Source organism: Giraffa tippelskirchi, chromosome 12 (assembly GCF_054371585.1).
Source record: "Giraffa tippelskirchi isolate mGirTip1 chromosome 12, T2T-mGirTip1v1.2.pri, whole genome shotgun sequence".
NCBI classification, from domain to species: domain Eukaryota; kingdom Metazoa; phylum Chordata; class Mammalia; order Artiodactyla; family Giraffidae; genus Giraffa; species Giraffa tippelskirchi.
Genome location: NC_137286.1, coordinates 6,120,711 through 6,129,170, shown reverse-complemented (window position 1 = coordinate 6,129,170; position 8,460 = coordinate 6,120,711). Strand labels below are relative to the sequence as shown.

General features: G+C 45.9%; 1 long non-coding RNA gene across 1 annotated transcript; it reads left to right on the top strand.

Moving 5' to 3' along the window:
- The first annotated feature begins 775 nt into the window (after positions 1–775).
- LOC145529123 (uncharacterized) lies at positions 776–7,929 on the top strand. The gene is made up of 2 exons (XR_014070939.1): positions 776–872; positions 6,291–7,929. It is a non-coding gene; the product is annotated as an uncharacterized LOC145529123 (long non-coding RNA).
- Positions 7,930–8,460: the final 531 nt, after the last annotated feature.

Here is an 8,460-nt window from a genome sequence, read left to right as displayed (position 1 = left end):
AACAGACCCACACGGACTGCTTGCCCAGCCCCCACACTCCTGTGAGCTCGAGTCCCGGCAGTGGATGCCTTCATACCTTCATTCACACACCTTCCAGTGGTTATGCCCACTCCCAACTGGTACGGAAGTGGGGCCCCAACTGGCTCAACAACTAGACTCAAACATAACAAATGCTCTGAGGCCAGAAACACTGAAGCACCATGGACCAGGGATGCGAGAAAAAGAGATAAAGAGTGACCCTGAGTGCCCCCTTGAAGGGCAGGGGCATCTGATGGACGAGGTGAAGTCTGCCCCCAGGCTGAGGCAGGGGGCTCAAGTGAGGACTGGTGGTCCCACTAGAACCATTGGTGGTCCCATTGGAACCAGCCCTCCACCCAAGAGTCTCAGTCTCCCACTCCCAGCCTGAGGGTGACGCCATCCCAAACCTAGTTCTTTGGTCTTCACCCAAGCCCGTGCTCCCCATCACTGGAGAATGTAGGTCAATCACAGGAGAAAAATGCTCCTTGCCAAAAATTAAGTTGGAGAGTTAGGGGCCGGTATTTTTTATTGAGAAGAAGCCCAATTCTCAGTGGTATCTGGAGGAGTTTGGCCAACTCTGAGAGCAGACTGGAGCTCTGCCTCACTTCTAGGAGAGCACGCAGACATGGCCAGCCTGCGGCATCCCTCCCACCCAGCAGGACTGCCCAGAAACAGTGGTGTGATCACAGCTGCATGAGGGCCTGTGATGCCACAAACAGCTCTTGGTGACCTGGGAATTGCCCCCCCTGGGCCTCTCTGCAGACCCAAAAGCAGCTGGGAAACCCTCGGGGAGGCAAGGAAACTGCCAGGGACCACACGGAGCCGGGAGGTCTAAGCGGTGCCAGCACAGACAGGTGAGGACCACGGATGGACCATGCACACTCCCCTCTGTGAAGCCCTGAGGATGCAGACTCACTCCCAGGGCAGGAGGTCACCCTAAATTAACTGGGTTACATTTCTGTCATTTGGAATCCAGTACAGTCATAAAGCCTTCAAGGAGGTCCCTGGCACACCCCTAGGTAGTGGCCTGAGATTTGCAGAGACGGACCTCCACGTTCTATCTCGAAACGACCCCTGCGTATTCACCAACATGAGAAATGTAGTCACCTCTGTAAAGGCCAATGGCCATGGGGGAAGGATTTCCAGCAGCAGTGGAAAAAGCTAGGTCAAGATTTAAAACTAACCAGCAAAACCAATTGGAAACAGCAGGGGAATTCGCTGTGAGCGTTGGTTTCAAGTGCACCCCGTCCATAATTACTCGTTGTAAAAGTCACGATTCTCCTGCCAAAATAGGGCCTCCCTTCACTGATGAAGCCCCGTTCACACCACTCCCTCTTTGCTCTGCAAAAAATGAATTCACTCAAAAAAGAAATTAGAAAAATAATTGATGTAATAAGCATAACCTTGAAAATACTTCTGCAAGAATTTAAGAGCACAAGTGAAAGGAGGCCCAAAATAAAAGCATCGAAACCTAAATTAGTTCTAAGCATCGGCTGCACCCACTTCTCCACCAGCTCCCTGAAAGTGAACAGGAGCAATCCCTGCTGCATGGCCCAGATAGCAGGGCCAACTCTGCTTCAGAGAGCATGGTCCTCCAATCTCAGCTGCCACAGAGGGAGAGAAAGGACCAGCTGGTCCTGCTTCGTTTGTGCAGATGGGGAAACTGAGGCTTGTAGGTTTAACAGTCCTCTTTCCAGGACACGACAAAATGGCAGGTCCTCACCAATCTTGAAATTAACTGTGATCATATTGCTTTGGCAAGGAAACGTGTGAGTGGAACTGATGCCTCACTTATGGGCGGAAGCTCTAAGCGTCTCTGTACAACTCACCATACTCCCTTTCTGCTGCCTCAGTGAAGATGGAAGCCCAAGTCTAGGTGATTCTGCATCAGCCTGAATTTCTGAGCCTCCGTGGGAAACAGAGCCCTCCCGCTGACCAGTGTTGACAAGTACCAACAGCCAAAATTAAACCTTTGTTGTATTTAAGCCACTGCATGTAGGGGCTGTTTGTTACTGCAGCATAACCTATCTTATCCTGACTGAGGCACCCTTTTGGGGTAGAGACACTGATTCACTGCTCTGGCTTTTCTTGGTCACGTTCACCATGGCTGGATTTTAGCTATCATGACATCCCATACCTAGCACATAGTTGGGCTTAGAAGACTTTTATTGAATGAATGAATGAACAAAGACTCAATGGATAACCAATTAGGTTACAGTAGTAAGGACCTACTGTATAGCACAGGAAACTATACTCAATATTTTGTAATACCTATAAGGGGAAAGAATCTATAAAGTAATAGATAAATATATATATGTAACTGGATCACTTTGCTGTACACCTGGAACAAAAACAACATTGTAAATCAATTATACTTCGATTAAAAAAAAAAAAAACACTCAATAGATAATGAGCCAAAAAAACAAGATGATGTAAACAGACATTTCCTGAATCAGGGAGACAAATCTGATGCATGTGCAGAAAATGATGGTCCATGCTCTGGATGAATGTGGCACACAGGCTTTAAATTCTAACGAAAGGTATAGGTGGTGTGCATCTGTGCTCAGTCGTGTCCAATTCTTTGAGACCACATGGACTATAGCCCACCAGGCTCCTCTGTCCATGGGATTTCACAGGCAAGAATACTGGAGTGGATTGTCATTTCCTCCTCCAGGGGATCTTCCCCATCCAGGGATCTTGCATCTTCTACATTGGCAGGTGAATTCTTTACCACTTCACCACCTGGGGAGCCCAAATTCCAACCAAAAATCCACCTAATTAATGATTAGCTATTGCCTTCTAAAGGGAAGGCAAGGAGATCAAGAGTGCCTGTGGAACTCACCCAAGGTCACAGCTGGCATCTGAGCAGCCAGCCCAACTCCAGAGCCAAGGCTGGGTCCTCTGCCTGCCTGGGCACTCACCCTCCAAGGCAGGAGTCCCAGGGTGAAATCCAGGCCCTGGTGGTTCACCTGTCCCTCTCTGGAAAACCCACACAGGCAAAACTCAAAGATGAGGTGAGCAAACATGTGTCAAATGTCAATCCCGAGGCAGCCTTCAGATGCAATTTTTTTTTTTTTTTTTGAGAACACGGAACCTGCAGAAGTTAGGGAGTCTCCAAGTCAAGAAGAACACTGAGCTGGCTCTCAGGTTGTTCATCCTTTCCTGCCCCGGTTCCCATTCCTCCTACTGGTTCAACAGACATACCGGACAGAGTCAGCGCTAGGACTCGTTCCAGCTCTCAAGTTCTCCAGTTCCTGTGAACATACTTTGACTGATGCAGGAAAGAAAGTCAAACTCTTTTAAGAAAATCACTAAAGCCCTAAAATTACGTGGAAGCCCTTTGAGATCCCTGCAAGAAAGGCATTTGTTAAATCCCCTCTATTATTTCCAAAGGATATTTTCTATTATTATTATTTACCAAAGGAATTTCTGGACAGAGTTTAAGTGCCCCAGAGCCTGCAAAATAATCATCTCTTCAAAACATAACAAAAGGGTCTGAATATTCTTGGCTGATGACTTTTTCTTTGAAACATGTTCTCCGCTGAACAAAGAATTTTCTTTGTGTTTTTTCCCCCCCAATTTGTCTAAGTTTAAGTGAAACACACAAGCAAAACCTTGTTATGATTACCAACCTAGAAAAAATTTTACATCAGCAAGTAGCCTAAGAATACATTCTTGATATTGGTGATTCTCGTTTCAAACGTGGTCAGTGTCACCCACAGCCCTGGGGACTGGATATCAGGAACAAGACAAGAACTGTATCTATTTTTTTGTATTTATTTATTTGGCTGTGCCAGATCTTAGTTGCAGCATATGGGATCTAGTTCCCTGAGCAGGGATCAAACCCCAGTCCTTGAACTGGAAGCACCACTGGACCACCAGGCAAGTCCTGGTATTTATTATTAAGAACTATCAGGCAAGCTCTCTGCCAAGACCTTTCCACACACTAGTTCATTTAAACTAGTTCATTTAAACCCTTGCAGGAGAGGGAGAGACTGAGACCAGAAGGTGTTTAGTCTATGCTGGCCTGAGATGATGCAGCTGGTTGGAGACGGAATTGGGATTTGAACATGGGTCTACACAGACTCTCAAGTCCTTGCTCTTAGCCATCCCACCACGTTCTCTACCAGGCACAGCTTCATTCAACCCTCACCCCCAGCCCACAAGGCAAGTTTCCAAGCCCCGCTGTACAAACAGAAAAACTGAGGACGAGCTGGATCCAGTCCTTGGCGGAAGGACACACAGTGTCCGCGGCTAAAGCCAGCATTCTAATTAGCTCGTCTAACCAGGAAGCCCTTTGCCCGCTTCCACACTACTTCCGGGTGATGTAGGCATTCAGGCCCATGCTCCCTTGGTTGGGTCCTAGCTTGTGGTCCAAGGCGCTGCTCTTGCCAATTCCCCAAATTTCCAAGTCTTAAGAGAATAAAGGAACAGAAATGTCCTTGCGGTGCCAGTGAGTGTGTGTGGCCAAAGCACAGATTCAACCTCTGGAGCCAGGATGGAAGGACTCGCATTTGGGGGGCTTCCTAGTGATGCTTCTTCTTGTCCAGGGACAGGGGCCCAGGCAGTCATTACACTGTGGGCATCTGTTTGCAAAGGTTAATAATCCAGCTCGTAAAAATGTGCGGCGAGTTGCAACTTGGCACTGGCTTCCTCAGACCGGGAGAGAAGCTAAGGTTTGCAAAATGTGGTTCAAATAATCTCATTCCCTCTCCCCCTCTTTTTTTTTTTTTCTTCTTTAGTTTTAAGAGTGTAAGAAACATAGAAGTTTTGTGGTTTCGCACTGGTCTTTTTATGGCTCAAAAAACTCCAAAACACAGTTGATTAGAAAAATGCCTCTGCATAATGCTGGCCATTGTGCGGGCATTTTCAAGGAAGCATGCCATCCGGTGCTGAGACTTTGGGGACTTGGATGTTCTTCGTTGGCTTAAAGAAAAGGTTTTGTTCTCAAGCAAAAGAGAGATCCTGACTCAACAACTGTTTGCATCTTGACCTCTGCACTCAAATCTCAAATCTGCTCACAAAAAGCAACTTGATACAAGGCAATAAGGACAGACCTTGGATCCAGTCAGAAGGACCTGGCGGCTGGCTTTGCCTCTTCTTGGCTCTAGGACTCTGGGAATCTTAGAAATTTCCGAGGATCCCTGTGTTCCTCACCCATATAATGAGTACAGTAAGTTCCACCTTGAGAGACTTGAGAGACTTGAAAGAGATAAGATATGTTAGGCATAGAGTCACTCATTTCTTCCAGAAATAATTGTCAAGTACAGTCAGTCCCCTACCTATGACTGAGTTTCATTCCACGAGTGCATTCATAAGTCCAGTTTGTTTGTAAGTCCAACAAAGTTAGCCTCAGTACCCAACTAACAGGACTTCCCAGGTGACACAGGTGGGTAAAGAACCCACCTGCCAATGCAGGAGATGTGAGAGATGAGAATTCGATCTCTGGGTCGGGAAGATCCCCTGGAGGAGGGCATGGCAACCCACTCCAGTATTCTTGCCTGGAGAAGCCCATGGACAGAGGAGCCTGGCAGGCTACAGTTCATAGGGTTGCAAAGAGTCTGACATGACTGATGTGACTTATGACACATGCGTGCACCGAAGTAACACAAGTGGCTATATAGTACTGATTGTAATAGGTTTATAATACTTTTCATATAAATGATACATACATAAAAACAAACACAAAAAATAAAAAAAAAGTTGAATCTTACAGTGCAGTACCTTGAAAAGTCCAGTGTACAACATGCGCTGGCATACATGTTTACATCTTTGAAAGTTCACAACTTGAAGGTTTGTATGAAGGGGACTTACTGTGCCTACAAAATGCCAGGCTTTATTCTCAGTACTGGAAAATCAACAGTAGAGCAAGGCAGAGCCCATCCCTACCCTGGTAGAGCTCACATTCTTGTTGGGGACAGAGCGTGAATGGGTAAAGACATAAATGATATCATATTTGATGACAAAGTCTTGAATATCAGAGTAATGGAGGAGAGAATGACTGGGGGAGGGGGTTGGCTGCCTTGGCAAGAGTCATCAGTGAGGAGCTAGCACTCGAGCTGAGGCTGAATGATATGAAGGAAGTAGCCATGAAAAGATGGCTGGGGCAAAGGTCTGCAAGTGCAAAGGCCCTGGGGCAGTTGAGAAGACCAAGCTAGAGCATGTGAACTCTTGGGGGGTGGAGGATATAAGACTGCAGGGGAATGTGGGGGTGGATCAGAGGATGTGTTAAAGGCCATGATAAAGGGTTGTATTATTGGGCTTTGTTCTAGGTTCAGTGGGAAGCCATTGGTGGTTGAAGCTGAAACTCCAATACTTTGGCCACCTGATGCAAAGAGCCAACTCATTGGAAAAGACCCTGATACTGGGAAAGATTGAGGGCAGGAGAAGGGGGTGACAGAGGATGAGATGGTTGAATGGTATCACCAACTTAATTGATGTAAGTTTGAGCAAACTCTTGGAGATAGTGAAGGATAGGGAAGCCTGGCGTGCTGCAGGCCATGGGGTCACAAAGAGTTGGACACAACTGAGCGACTGAACAACAGCAACAAAGCAGTGGAATTACAGGATTCATTTGTGTTCTGACTCCATTAGATGAAGTCAGGATAATGTCAAGATAAGTCGGAAAAGACAGAGATCGGTTAAGAGAATTCCTCAGTCTAGCAAAAGATGATGGACCATCATGACAGCAATGGAGGTAGAGAAAAACATTTGAATTTGGGGATACAGCTGGGAGGTGGGGCCATGGACCAGACGGTACCCAGAGAAGAGAGCCCAGAGGCAGCCAACCTTTAGGAGCTGTGTAAAGGAGTATTCTGGAAGTGTTGCAAAGAAAGAATATCAGGAAGAAGGGAGTAGTCAGTTGAACTGAGTAAGAGGAGGACACCATTGGATTTGACCAGATGGTGGTCACATCGGTGACCTTGACACAGACTTGTTCTATGTGGCAAATGCAGGCAACTGTCTCCATAAGTTCGATACACACAAGTTTTTTGGTTTTTTTTTTTAATCCCTCCTTTAGGAATGGAAACTGAGTACCTCATACCTTCCATTGGTAGCAAACTTTAAAGTTCAGAAACAGATTTACACCTATTGTCTCCTTTCTGGTGACTTAGGTGGTGGCTCTCATGATAATAAAAGTATCCATAATAATTGATGCCCAGTCAATATGGCAGACTGAGCAGACCCTGAATAACTGTCTGCCCCACTCACCTTCAGTACAAACCAATAAAAATGTTGGATACAAAGTAACATCAGATTATTTCAACACAAAGCCAATTTCAAAAGCAAGGAAAGAAAAATCTCCGGGAATTCAAAATGAAGATAAAACTCAAACCAGAGTAGTTGATAAAACCTGAAGACAAACAACTTACAGGGTATCAGTGTTGGATTATAGGAGCTGGAGTCTAGGGGAAGAAAGGAATCTTCAGGCTTAAGTGAGGCAGAGTCTGTGTCTGACCCCCTTCTTACAGCCAGGAACCGTGAAGTGTGGATCACCCATGAAACTCCAAGCTAAAACATTATTATAAAATCCATCCAGAGCTGATAAAACCCACAGGATCCTAACAGAGAGGCGCATGTGAAACAACCAGAAGGGATACCTCTAAAACTCAAGAGAACAAGGCTCCTGTGGAAAGCTCCCCCATTAAAGATGAGCTAATGGTAAAAATTACAATCCACAGCAGCAAGAAAAATCCGCCCTGAGGCCTAGTACAATCAAAAGACATAGCAAAATAGAGAAATTCACCCCAAGAACTAGAAATAAAAAGTTGAAACTTTAAGCATATGTAAAATCTTCAGAGATAGGAAGAAATATATACAAGAACAGTTGCATGGAAAAGTAAAGGGACACATGAAAAGAGCTAGAGATGCTAAAAATGAAACGTATAATGAATAAAATCCAAAAGTGCCATGTCTGTGTGTGTCTCTGTGTTCAGTCGCTAAGCCATGTCTGACTCTTTGCGACCCCATGGACTGCAGCACGCCAGCCTCCTCTGTCCTTCACCACGTCCCAGAGTTTGCTCAAATTCATGTCTATTGAGTCACTGACTGTCTAACCATCTCATCCTCTGTCGCCCCCTTCTCCTCCTGCCCTCAATCTATCCTAATATCAGGGTCTTTTCCAGTAAGTCGTCTCTTCACATCATCAGGTGGCCAAAGTACTGGAGCTTCAGCTTCAGCATCAGTCCTTCCAATGAATATTCAGGACTGATTTCCTTTAGGATGGACTGGTTGGATTTCCTTGCAGTCCAAGCGACTCTCAAGAGACTTCTCCAACACCACAGTTTAAAAGCATCCCTTCTTCAGCTATACTCCAATTTTAAAACAAAAAAAAAGAAATCCCCAGAAAAGAGAGACCTAGGATCCTGCCACACACACGGGGGCTCTACCCCTGAGCCCTCCACACAGACTACTGCAAGGAGCGTCTAATAGCAGGTTGTA